This window comes from Euprymna scolopes, chromosome 34 (genome assembly GCF_053919585.1).
Source record: "Euprymna scolopes isolate OS-2025 chromosome 34, ASM5391958v1, whole genome shotgun sequence".
NCBI classification, from domain to species: domain Eukaryota; kingdom Metazoa; phylum Mollusca; class Cephalopoda; order Sepiida; family Sepiolidae; genus Euprymna; species Euprymna scolopes.
The window spans coordinates 29,398,613-29,410,998 of record NC_136515.1 but is presented as its reverse complement, the minus strand read 5'-3'; the positions used below and the strand labels follow the sequence as shown (position 1 = coordinate 29,410,998).

The following is a 12,386-nucleotide window of genomic DNA, read 5'->3' as shown; positions in this document are numbered from 1 at the left end:
TTATCCGTTCTTTTATTTTTGAAATTGTTGTGGGGGTATCGACATTTCCCACTATGAAAATGATTAATATTCTTAGTATAGCAGGTTTGTTCCAAACGGAGCTTCATGTTGACTCGGGCATCGCCGAGTACCCATGCTAGTATGTATATATGATATAATCAGAGGTTGAAGTCAGTCCGACATAGGTGACCAGATATTTTAATTAATGCAGATATTGGTCCCTTTTGTTTGGGTTCGAAACCGAGGTTTTTCTGATCTTGTAAGACGTATGAATACATATCAGCACACACACACACACACACACACACACACACACACACACACACACACACACACACACACACACAAACACGCAATATATATATATATATATATATATATATATATACTTCTATAAATTTTTTGTGTGTTCACATTCATATTAAAAACTATTTTTTCTATTTATTTAATGTATTTATTTGCTTCCCCACCAAATCAAATTAGGCACAAGGCCGCTTTTAATGTGGGGTAAAAACCAGCTCCCCTAAAAGTAGGAAAAAGGGAGCACTCTTGTTACCAAGAATAATAATTGTCCCAGTATAGAGGGTTTCCCCTCCATTGACTGATACAAATTATCTTAAGAACAGGGTATTTATTTGCTTCCCCACTGAACAAATTAGGCACAAGGCCGTTTTTTAATGTGGAGAGTGAAGGGGAAATGGGGACCAACTCCTCGGGTAGTAGGGGAGCTGGATAGTGACAATTGGTATGAAGGGTTGCCCCTACTTGACCAAGGTCTTATATGTGGGGTTTCCCCCACATATGGTCTTTGCTTGCAGTATCTGCCGGAACAGATACTACACTTTTATCCCGACCCGAAGGCCAAGGTATTTGCTCCCCCACCAAGCAAATTAGGCACAGGGTCGATTTTTAATGTGAGGAGTGAAGGGGAAATGGGGACCAGCTTCGCGGGGAGTAGGGGAGCTGGATAGTGACAATTGGTATGAAGGGTTGGTATTTATTTGCTTCCCCACTGAGCAAATTAGGCACAAGGGCGTTTTTTAATCTGGAGAGAGAGGGAGGGGGGAGGGAAAAGGGGGCCAGCTCTCGATGGGTGGGAAATGGGAGCTGGATAGTGATAATTAGTATGAAGGGTTGCCCCTACATTGACCAAGGTCTTATATGTGGGGTTGCCCCCACATATGGTCTAGCTTGCAGTATCTGCCGGAACAGATACTACACTTTGATCTTGGCCCGAAGGCCAAGAAAAACAAAAAAGGCAAGGTATTTATTTGCTCCCCCACCGAGCAAATTAGGCACAGGGTCGATTTTTAATGTGACCAGTGAAGGGGAAATGAGGACCAACTCCCTGGGGAGTAGAGGAGCTGGATAGTGACAATTGGTATGAAGGGTTGCCCCTACATTGACCAAGGTCTTATATGTGGGGTTACCCTCACATATAGTCTTTGCCTGCAGTATCTGCCGGAAAAGATACTACACTTTCATCCTGGCCCGAAGGCCAAGAACAACAGGGTATTTATTTGCTCCCCCACCGAACAAATTAGGCACAAGGCCGATTTTTAATGTGAGGAGTGAAGGGGAAATGGGGACCAACTCCCCGAGGAGTAGGGGAGCTGGATAGTGACAATTGGTATGAACGGTTGCCCCTACATTGACCAAAGTCTTATAATGGTCTTTGCTTGCAGTATTTGCCGGAACAGATCCCGGCCCGAAGGCCGAGAACAACAGAAAAAAAAAGGCAAGCCTCTTTTCTATTTATTTACCTTTGTTCTATATAGGTTGTGGGCTTGCATTCATCTGCAAAAGATTTGCATACTCTTTTAAACATTCCTTCTAATTAATTCCTTATTAGTTTTTTTTCTTATAAGATGATCATCTTTAGTTAACTATTATGTATAATTATATTCACGCAGATATTCTACATGATTTATACTTGCGTAATATTTACGTAAAAAGGTTATAGTAAACACAAACCTCTTTCTGTATATATTTATGTATGCGTATATATATATTTGTTTAAAAATTGTGCCTACCAAATTCCTCTGTCAGTTTTGGTCTACAGGCATGAAGATTAATATATAGGGTATTCGAACCCATACGATACTTTATATTTGGGTTTTAGCCATGGAAAATCGATGCAAAAGGGTTAAAATTAAAGAAATGGAATTGTCCAGGCGAAGGTCGAACGACTGTATTACGAATATGCATGCGTAACGTAATAGCTTTTGGTTCATGCTTTAATTTTTAGCCTTGTAGCAAACATGTCTTCATAGCTCAGGCATTAACATTAAAGGAAAAAGTAAATCGTAAGCTAAACGTTTTGGTTTCGATTCTCGGTGGTGGCACACTAGTCATTCATTTTTATACTTTTTAAATCATTACTATATATCGGATCCAATATAATATAATAATAAGTACGAAATGTGCATTAATCAAATTAACATATTTCAGCGTCTTTTACAACCGGGCAGGTAACTCAATCATTACCTGTCAATTTGTTGTGTTTTAATTTCGCTCTCTGCCAAAGTTCTGAGCTATGTGGGAATATAAATTCTCATAGAATGATTTTTATTTTATTATAAAAAAAAAAAAGATCCAAACTCCAGTATTCTAATCAGGAAACTGTTCGTTGAGATTTCAGAAATAATGATGAGAGTTGTTCGTTTTTCGAAGTGTGTGTATGTGTGTGTGTGTATGGGGGGCTTGGCAGTGTTCTTCGTTATCAACTGTAGGGAAGAAATTTCACCCTCCTCATTCCAACGTAGATTTCATGTTCTCTTCAATCAGAGGGCATCTTATTACACCCCACTCTTATCCTCGACGCAGTTAATGGGTCTAAGGGCAGGGAAATGTCTGTATGCAATTGTAAATCAAACGTTGGTACACTTCCGAGTGTAGGGTTCCACTTTTTTTCTTATCCGTGAAAAACTTTTGATAACATCTGGAAAATCTTTAATCGTCTTCAAGTCGTTATCTCTTATTGGGACGTTTCGAACCAATTCGGATAAGAGATACAGAAGTCAATTCAGACAGACTATAAACTTATATGGCGATCTATCTATATTTGTCTAGCAACTCACGCATACACCCAGATATATACATACATTTAAAATCCTATTTGATAAAAAGTCAAAAGTATTTATGCGATTTAAATTTCAACATTTCCGATCGATTTTAGGACAAAACTGATTTAAAAAAATCATTATTTCTATATTTCTTCATTAAATCATCTTTACATATATAAATATTTGGTACTGGTACAGCCAGAGAAAACGAGGCACAACGGACATTCCGTTTATGTAAAGAGATAGAAGATGCTGAAGCACTTATCCAATTAGAAGGCGATGAAACAGCAGACAAATTAAATAGTAAATTGATTAAATCGTAAATTGGTGTTTGGCAAGAATTTTTAACAGAGAAAGAAGGGTCGAAAAAAATAAAATACAAACAAACAAAAAAAAACAGTCAATAAATAGCTGTTATCAAAGGCAATAAGAATAAGTTAGTTTATGGTTAGATTATGGTTACTTTAGGGATAGTGTGGGATTAAAAAAATAGTTTTTGTCTGGTTCAAAATACAAACAATTTGCGAAAAAATACATTTTTTTTTTAGTTTAAAAAGGAAAAATACAATAAATAGAAGTTGTTTCGTTATATAAGTTTTCATATAAAAAACTAAGTTTTGCTTGCGTTTATTTTTGTTGGAACACAGCATTGTTTAGATTTTAATGTCGATACGCTTTCATTCGGATTTTTTTCGTTTGTTTGGTTGAAAAACTGCACACGTATCAAATATTTTTATTAAGCGAAAAGAAGGGCCGGGGAACAATGGTCTCAAAACACATGACAGTAAAACTTTCCCGGATAACGTCGGTTGGGTTCAGCACAATACGTGTTTTTGCAATCTGTTTTAGGTGTCCATCGGCCAATATGCATTTCTCATTTTGTATATCTTTTTCTTACATACCGAAACTTTCCTTTTCTCCATCTTCCACATAAAACTAGACAAACAATCACATTTAGACACATTTTAATGATATTACCATGCAGCAACAACAACAAGCATTTAACGCGTGCTGATGATCGTTTGGAGTTTTTTTTTTTTAATCTTTATCCATCTATCTGTTGTAGTGTCGCTTAAGCATCTAATCATATTAACTAAGTACAAGGATATATATATATATATATATATATATATATATATATATATATATATGAATATATATATATATATATATATATATATATGAATATATATACTTTTTATAAGCATTCATATGTAGAGATTCATATGCATTATATGTAGAGACCTTTTTAAGCGGACTAAACTTTTGTAAACATCTTCGCAGGAAGATGTCTCTAGTTACTTGTAACTGGCTGATTGAAACATGCTCATGAATGTGTAGCGACATATGAATGCTTATGTAAAACAAATAAAAAAGTATATTTTGCTCTACCTCGGTATTGAGCAGCCTTGCACTAACCTCATCAAAACTTCATTGATTGCTTTACCTCTGAAAAATATTAACCTGGAATTATATATATATAACCTACTATTTGTTTTGAATTTAAATAAAATATGAGCATAAATTTAACTACTTAACAATACTTTTACTATATATACCGCTTTGTACTTCAGAGAGCGGTTTCACTATATCCCGGATATTTATATTGATTATACGGGGAAATTCCCTCACGCTGGAATTTGAAACTCAATCGTTATTTGCAACTGTGATTTTATAATCCCCCTCCCAGATGTTTAAATGGTGTCAAAAGAGAAAGAACTCATCATATATCACAGTGAAAAGAAACAAAACAAAACAAAACAAAACCAAAAAACACAAAAAAAAACACACAAAAAAAACAAAAACAAAACGACACCCACCAAAATAAAACAAAATCAGAAGTTTAAATCATGATCTAACGAAAAGCAAAACGAAATGAAAAATCTAAAACTTTCGAAAGACGTTGACTTCAATCAAAATAATCGAGCTGCATCATAGAAATGGAAAAATAATTGCTCGCAATCGACCCCTAAACAAAAGCAAATATAGTGAAAATCTTAAAATTTCATTATATATATATGATATATATATATGATATATGTATATATGATGTATATATTATATATATCATATATTATATATCATATATATATATTATATCATATATATACGTATATATCATATATATATACGTATATATGTATGATATATATAATATATATATATCATATATACATGTTTCATATATATATATATATATATCATATATGCATATATATCATATATACATATTCCATATATATATCATATATACATATTCCATATATATATCATATATACATATACATCATATATATATCATATATACATATATATCATATATATATCATATATATCATATATATCATATATATATCATATATACATATCATATATACATATATCATATATACATATATATCATATATATATCATATATATATCATATATATCATATATATCATATATATACATATATATATCATATATATATATCATATATATATCATATATATATATTTATATCATATGTAGTGAAAATCTTAAAGTTTCATATTCTTCATAAAGAAGTGAATCGTCAAATTGCAATCGAAAAATTCAACTGTGAAACAAGGATTAAAACAATAAATAATATTTCTCAATCACCCTTTTTCACATGTAGAAAATAAAAATTCCACGAATATGCGGTTTAAAGAATTGCATTTTAAACCGCACTTATTTAAACCGCATATTCGCATATCGAATTTGATGATATAACAGATTATTTTTGAAAGTCATCCTCTCCTTTCGATTGTCTAGCCTTAATTTAAACATAAGTCACTTCCGGTTTGGCGGTGGTCGTAACAGCAAAGACGTCAGGTTTTTCCCGTTCTTTTCCTCCTTCGCGGTACGGGTTCGAGCCTGCCCTCCTATTACCACTTTTTTTTTTTTTTTGCTCAACATACACATCCAAACACCCGGGCAACGCCGGGCTGAAATGCTAGTATATATATATATATATGTATGTGTGTGTGTGTGTGTGTGTGTGTGTGTGTGCGTGTGCGTGCGCATATCAACTTAAAAATAAAGTCAGTGGGGAAGCTCATTATTATTATTTCTGTTTCTTAAGTTCATTGCAAACGTCTTTGCCTTATGGTGGCCCTTGGCACTCGCATCTGGACCTCCCCATTCCATCACTGGGTGGAGCAGTCACTTTTCATACGTCGAACCGATTAGTTGTCACATCAAAAAGAAACCCTCAGCCCACATAAGGTCAGTGTGGAATTTAGAGGCATCTTGAAACCGCAAAATATTAAAATCGCATCTTGTGACGTTTAAATGTGGACAATTAGATTCTATTACTTAGGCATTTGTGCTTACTTTAAAATTGTTGAATATCCGTGCCAGTAGGTATTCATAATAATGAGATAGACTCACCCCCCTTCAAATGCTTCAAAGTAATCCAAATTAAAAAAAGCGTGCGATGTTATGGGTGGTTTTAATTTCATATTCAAGGGTCTTAGCTCTCCTTTTTCATATTCAAGGGTCTTAGGTCTCCTTTTTAGAATCCATATAATTTTAGGCCTATTATAATTTAATTTTTATTTAAATTTTAAATTTAATAAATCAGCTTACCAGTTCAAGAAAACACCGATCAATCCTATCATCATTTTCTGTCCATATCAACTGAGATCTGCCAAATGTGTGGGGAGGTAGCGATGAAAACGAATATAAAATGTTGCTAACTTGTATAAGTTACCCTCTTTCTCTGTTCGGATTTCCTTTTCATTTCTTCCTTTTCGATTAAATGTGACGAAGTCAAATCAATAATAATATAATAAAATCAATTAGTTTTTAATTTGAAAATGCCCTTCAAATTTTACGATTGCTTTAACTTTTACACACCCACACCCACACACACACACACACACACTCTCTCTCTCTCTCTCTCTCTCTCTCTCTCTATATATATATATATATATATATATATATGTATATATATATATATATATATATATATATATATATTGATGCCAATCACATCAAAATGTATTTTCTAATATTTGTAGTGGTGTTTTCTTAATTTCATTAATCCAGATGAAGCTTCGCAATAAGGACGTAACGTTGATGTGTGTGTGTGTGTGTGTGTGTGTGTGTGCGTGTGTGAGAGAGAGAGAGAGATAGGCAAAAAAAAAGTAGATAAATAGGATTAGGAGAAACTAATTAAAAGGCCAGCGAGAAAAAAAAACTTTCGTTTTTTTATTTTGTTTTAGAAATTTTGGAGCTGTGAAGTTTAAGGAGCATATTTCAATAAAAAGTTTAAGGAGCATGTTTCAATAAAAAAGTTTAAGGAGCATGTTTCAATAAAAAGTTTAAGGAGCATGTTTCAATAAAACGTTTAAGGAGCATGTTTCAGTAAAAAGTTTAAGGATCATGTTTTAAAAAAAAGTTTAAAGAGCATGTTTCAATAAAAAGTTTAAGGAGCATGTTTCAATAAAATATCTAAGCAGCATGTTTCAATAAAAAGTTTAAGGATCATGTTTCAATAAAATATCTAAGAAGCATGTTTCAATAATAAGTTTAAGGATCATGTTTCAATAAAAAGTTTAAGGATCATGTTTCAAAAAAAAGTTAAAGGATCATGTTTCAATAAAATATCTAAGGATCATGTTTCAATAAAAAGTTTAAGTATCATGTTTCAATAAAATATCTAAGGAGCATGTTTCAATAATAAGTCTAAGGAGCATGTTTCAATAATAAGTTTAAGGATCATGTTTCAATAAAAAGTTAAAGGATCATGTTTCAATAAAATATCTAAGGATCATGTTTCCATAAAAAGTTTAAGTATCATGTTTTAATAAAAAGTTTAAGGATCATGTTTCAATAAAAAGTTTAAGGATCATGTTTCAATAAAAAGTTTAAGGAGCATGTTTCAATAAAATATCTAAGGATAATGTTTCAATAAAAAGTTTAAGGATCATGTTTCAATAAAAAGTTTAAGGAGCATGTTTCAATAGAATATCTAAGGATCATGTTTCAATAAAAAGTTTAAGGATCATTTTTCAATAAAAAGTTTAAGGATCATGTTTCAATAAAAAGTTTAAGGATCATGTTTCAATAAAATATCTAAGGATCATGTTTCAATAAAAAGTTTAAGGATCATGTTTTACTAAAAAGTTTAAGGATCATGTTTCAATAAAAAGTTTAAGGATCATGTTTCAATAAAAAGTTTAAGGAGCATGTTTCAATAAAATATCTAAGGATCATGTTTCAATAAAAAGTTCAAGGATCATGTTTACATAAAAAGTTTAAGGATCATGTTTCAATAAAAAGTTTAAGGATCATGTTTAAATAAAATATCTAAGGAGCATGTTTCAGTAAAAGGTTTAAGGATCATGTTTCAATAAAAAGTTTAAGGATCATGTTTCAATAAAAAGTTTAAGGATCATGTTTCAATAAAATATCTAAGGAGCATGTTTCAATAAAAAGTTTAAGGATCATGTTTAATACAAAGTTTAAGGATCATGTTTCAATAAAAAGTTTAAGGATCATGTTTCAATAAAAAGTTTAAGGATCATGTTTTAATAAAAAGTTTAAGGATAATGTTTCAATAAAAAGTTTAAGGATCATGTTTACATAAAAAGTTTAAGGATCATGTTTCAATAAAAAGTTTAAGGATCATGTTTCAATAAAATATCTAAGGAGCATGTTTCAATAAAAAGTTTAAGAATCATGTTTAATACAAAGTTTAAGGATCATGTTTCAATAAAAAGTTTAAGGATCATGTTTCAATAAAAAGTTTAAGGATCATGTTTCAATAAAAAGTGTAAGGATCATGTTTCAATAAAAAGTTTAAGGATTATGTTTCAATAAAAAGTTTAAGGATCATGTTTCAATAAAAAGTTTAAGGATCATGTTTCAATAAAAAGTCTAAGGAGCCTGTTTTAATAAAAAGTTTAAGGATCATGTTTCAATAAAATATCTAAAGATCATGTTTCAATAAAAATTTTAATGATCATGTTTCAATAAAAAGTTTAAGGATCATGTTTCAATAAAAAGTTTAAGGATCATGTTTCAATAAAAAGTTTAAGGAGCATGTTTCAATAAAAAGTTTAAGGATCATGTTTCAATAAAATATCTAAGGAGCATGTTTCAATAAAATATCTAAGGATCATGTTTCAATAAAAAGTTTAAGGATCATGTTTCAATAAAAAGTTTAAGGATCATGTTTCAATAAAAAGTTTAAGGAGCATGTTTCAATAAAAAGTTTAAGGAGCATGTTTCAATAAAAAGTTTAAGGATCATGTTTCAATAAAATATCTAAGGAGCATGTTTCAATAAAAAGTTTAAGGATCATGTTTCAATAAAAAGTTTAAGGAGCATGTTTCAATAAAAAGTTTAAGGATCATGTTTCAATAAAATGTTTAAGGATCATGTTTCAATAAAAAGTTTAAAGAGCATGTTTCAATAAAAAGTTTAAGGATCATGTTTCAATAAAAAGTTTAAGGAGCATGTTTCAATAAAAAGTTTAAGGATCATGTTTCAAAAAAATATCTAAGGATCATGTTTCAATAAAAAGTTTAAGGATCATGTTTCAATAAAAAGTTTAAGGAGCATGTTTCAATAAAATATCTAAGGAGCATGTTTCAATAAAATATCTAAGGAGCATGTTTCAATAAAAAGTTTAAGGATCATGTTTCAATAAAAAGTTTAAGGAGCATGTTTCAATAAAAAGTTTAAGGATCATGTTTCAATAAAATATCTAAGGAGCATGTTTCAATAAAATATCTAAGGAGCATGTTTCAATAAAAAGTTTAAGGAGCATGTTTCAATAAAAAGTTTAAGGATCATGTTTCAATAAAAAGTTTAAGATCATGTTTCAATAAAATATCTAAGGATCATGTTTCAATAAAAAGTTTAAGTATCATGTTTTAATAAAAAGTTTAAGGATCATGTTTCAATAAAAGGTTTAAGGAGCATGTTTCAATAAAAAGTTTAAGGATCATGTTTCAATAAAAAGTTTAAGGATCATGTTTCAATAAAATATCTAAGGAGCATGTTTCAATAAAAAGTTTAAGGATCATGTTTCAATAAAAAGTTTAAGGAGCATGTTTAAATAAAATATCTAAGGAGCATGTTTCAATAAAATATCTAAGGAGCATGTTTCAATAAAATATCTAAGGAGCATGTTTCAATAAAAAGTTTAAGGATCATGTTTCAATAAAAAGTTTAAGGGGCATGTTTCAATAAAAAGTTTAAGGATCATGTTTCAATAAAAACTTTAAGGATCATGTTTCAATAAAAAGTTTAAAGAGCATGTTTCAATAAAAAGTTTAAGGATCATGTTTCAATAAAAAGTTTAAGGATCATGTTTCAATAAAAAGTTTAAGGATCATGTTTCAATAAAATATCTAAGGATCATGTTTCAATAAAAAGTTTAAGGATCATGTTTCAATAAAAAGTTTAAGGAGCATGTTTCAATAAAATATCTAAGGAGCATGTTTCAATAAAATATCTAAGGAGGATGTTTCAATAAAAAGTTTAAGGATCATGTTTCAATAAAAAGTTTAAGGAGCATGTTTCAATAAAAAGTTTAAGGATCATGTTTCAATAAAATATCTAAGGAGCATGTTTCAATAAAATATCTAAGGAGCATGTTTCAATAAAAAGTTTAAGGAGCATGTTTCAATAAAAAGTTTAAGGATCATGTTTCAATAAAAAGTTTAAGGATCATGTTTCAATAAAATATCTAAGGATCATGTTTCAATAAAAAGTTTAAGTATCATGTTTTAATAAAAAGTTTAAGGATCATGTTTCAATAAAAGGTTTAAGGAGCATGTTTCAATAAAAAGTTTAAGGATCATGTTTCAATAAAAAGTTTAAGGATCATGTTTCAATAAAATATCTAAGGAGCATGTTTCAATAAAAAGTTTAAGGATCATGTTTCAATAAAAAGTTTAAGGATCATGTTTCAATAAAACGTTTAAGGATCATGTTTCAATAAAAAGTTTAAGGATCATGTTTCAATAAAACGTTTAAGGATCATGTTTCAATAAAACGTTTAAGGATCATGTTTCAATAAAATATCTAAGGAGCATGTTTCAATAAAAGTTTAAGGATCATGTTTCAATAAAAAGTTTTAAGAGCATGTTTCAATAAAAAGTTTAAGGAGCATGTTTCAATAAAAAGTTTAAGGAGCATGTTTCAATAAAAAGTTTAAGGAGCATGTTTCAATAAAATATCTAAGGAGCATGTTTCAATAAAATATCTAAGGATCATGTTTCAATAAAAAGTTAAAGGAGCATGTTTTAATAATAAGTTTAAGGATCATGTTTCAATAAAAAGTTTAAGGATCATGTTTCAATAAAAAGTTTAAGGAGCATGTTTCAATAAAATATCTAAGGATAATGTTTCAATAAAAAGTTTAAGGATCATGTTTCAATCAAATATCTAAGGAGCATGTTTCAATAAAAAGTTTAAGGATCATGTTTTAATAAAAAGTTTTAGGATCATGTTTCAATAAAATATCTAAGGATCATGTTTCAATAAAAAGTTTAAGGAGCATGTTTCAATTAAATAGCTAAGGATCATGTTTCAGTAAAAAGTTTAAGGATCATGTTTCAATAAAAAGTTTAAGGATCATGTTTCAATAAAAAGTTTAAGGATCATGTTTCAATAAAAAGTTTAAGGATCATGTTTCAATAAAAAGTTTAAGGATCATGTTTCAATAAAAAGTTTCAGGATCATGTTTCAATAAAAAGTTTAAGGAGCATGTTTCAATAAAAAGTTTAAGGATCATGTTTCAATAAAAAGTTTCAGGATCATGTTTCAATAAAATATCTAAGGAGCATGTTTCAATAAAAAGTTTAAGGATCATGTTTCAATAAAATGTTTAAGGATCATGTTTCAATAAAAAGTTTAAGGATCATGTTTCAATAAAAAGTTTTAGGATCATGTTTCAATAAAAAGTTTAAGGATCATGTTTCAATAAAAAGTTTAAGGATCATGTTTCAATAAAAAGTTTAAGGATCATGTTTCAATAAAAAGTTTAAGGATCATGTTTCAATAAAATATCTAAGGAGATATGTTTCAATAAAAAGTTTAAGGATCATGTTTCAATAAAATGTTTAAGGATCATGTTTCAATAAAAAGTTTAAGGATCATGTTTCAATAAAAAGTTTAAGGATCATGTTTTAATAAAAAGTTTAAGGAGCATGTTTCAATAAAAAGTTTAAGGATCATGTTTTAATAAAATGTTTAAGGATCATGTTTCAATAAAAAGTTTAAGGATCATGTTTTAATAAAATGTTTAAGGATCATGTTTCAATAAAAAGTTTAAGGATCATGTTTTAATAAAATGTT

General features: G+C 29.7%; 1 protein-coding gene across 1 annotated transcript in view; it reads right to left on the bottom strand.

Annotated features, from left to right (window-relative positions):
* LOC145259061 (delta-like protein 1) overlaps nucleotides 1-12,386 on the bottom strand; it is a 185,705-nt gene that overhangs the window by 19,358 nt on the left and 153,961 nt on the right. The window lies entirely within an intron of this gene.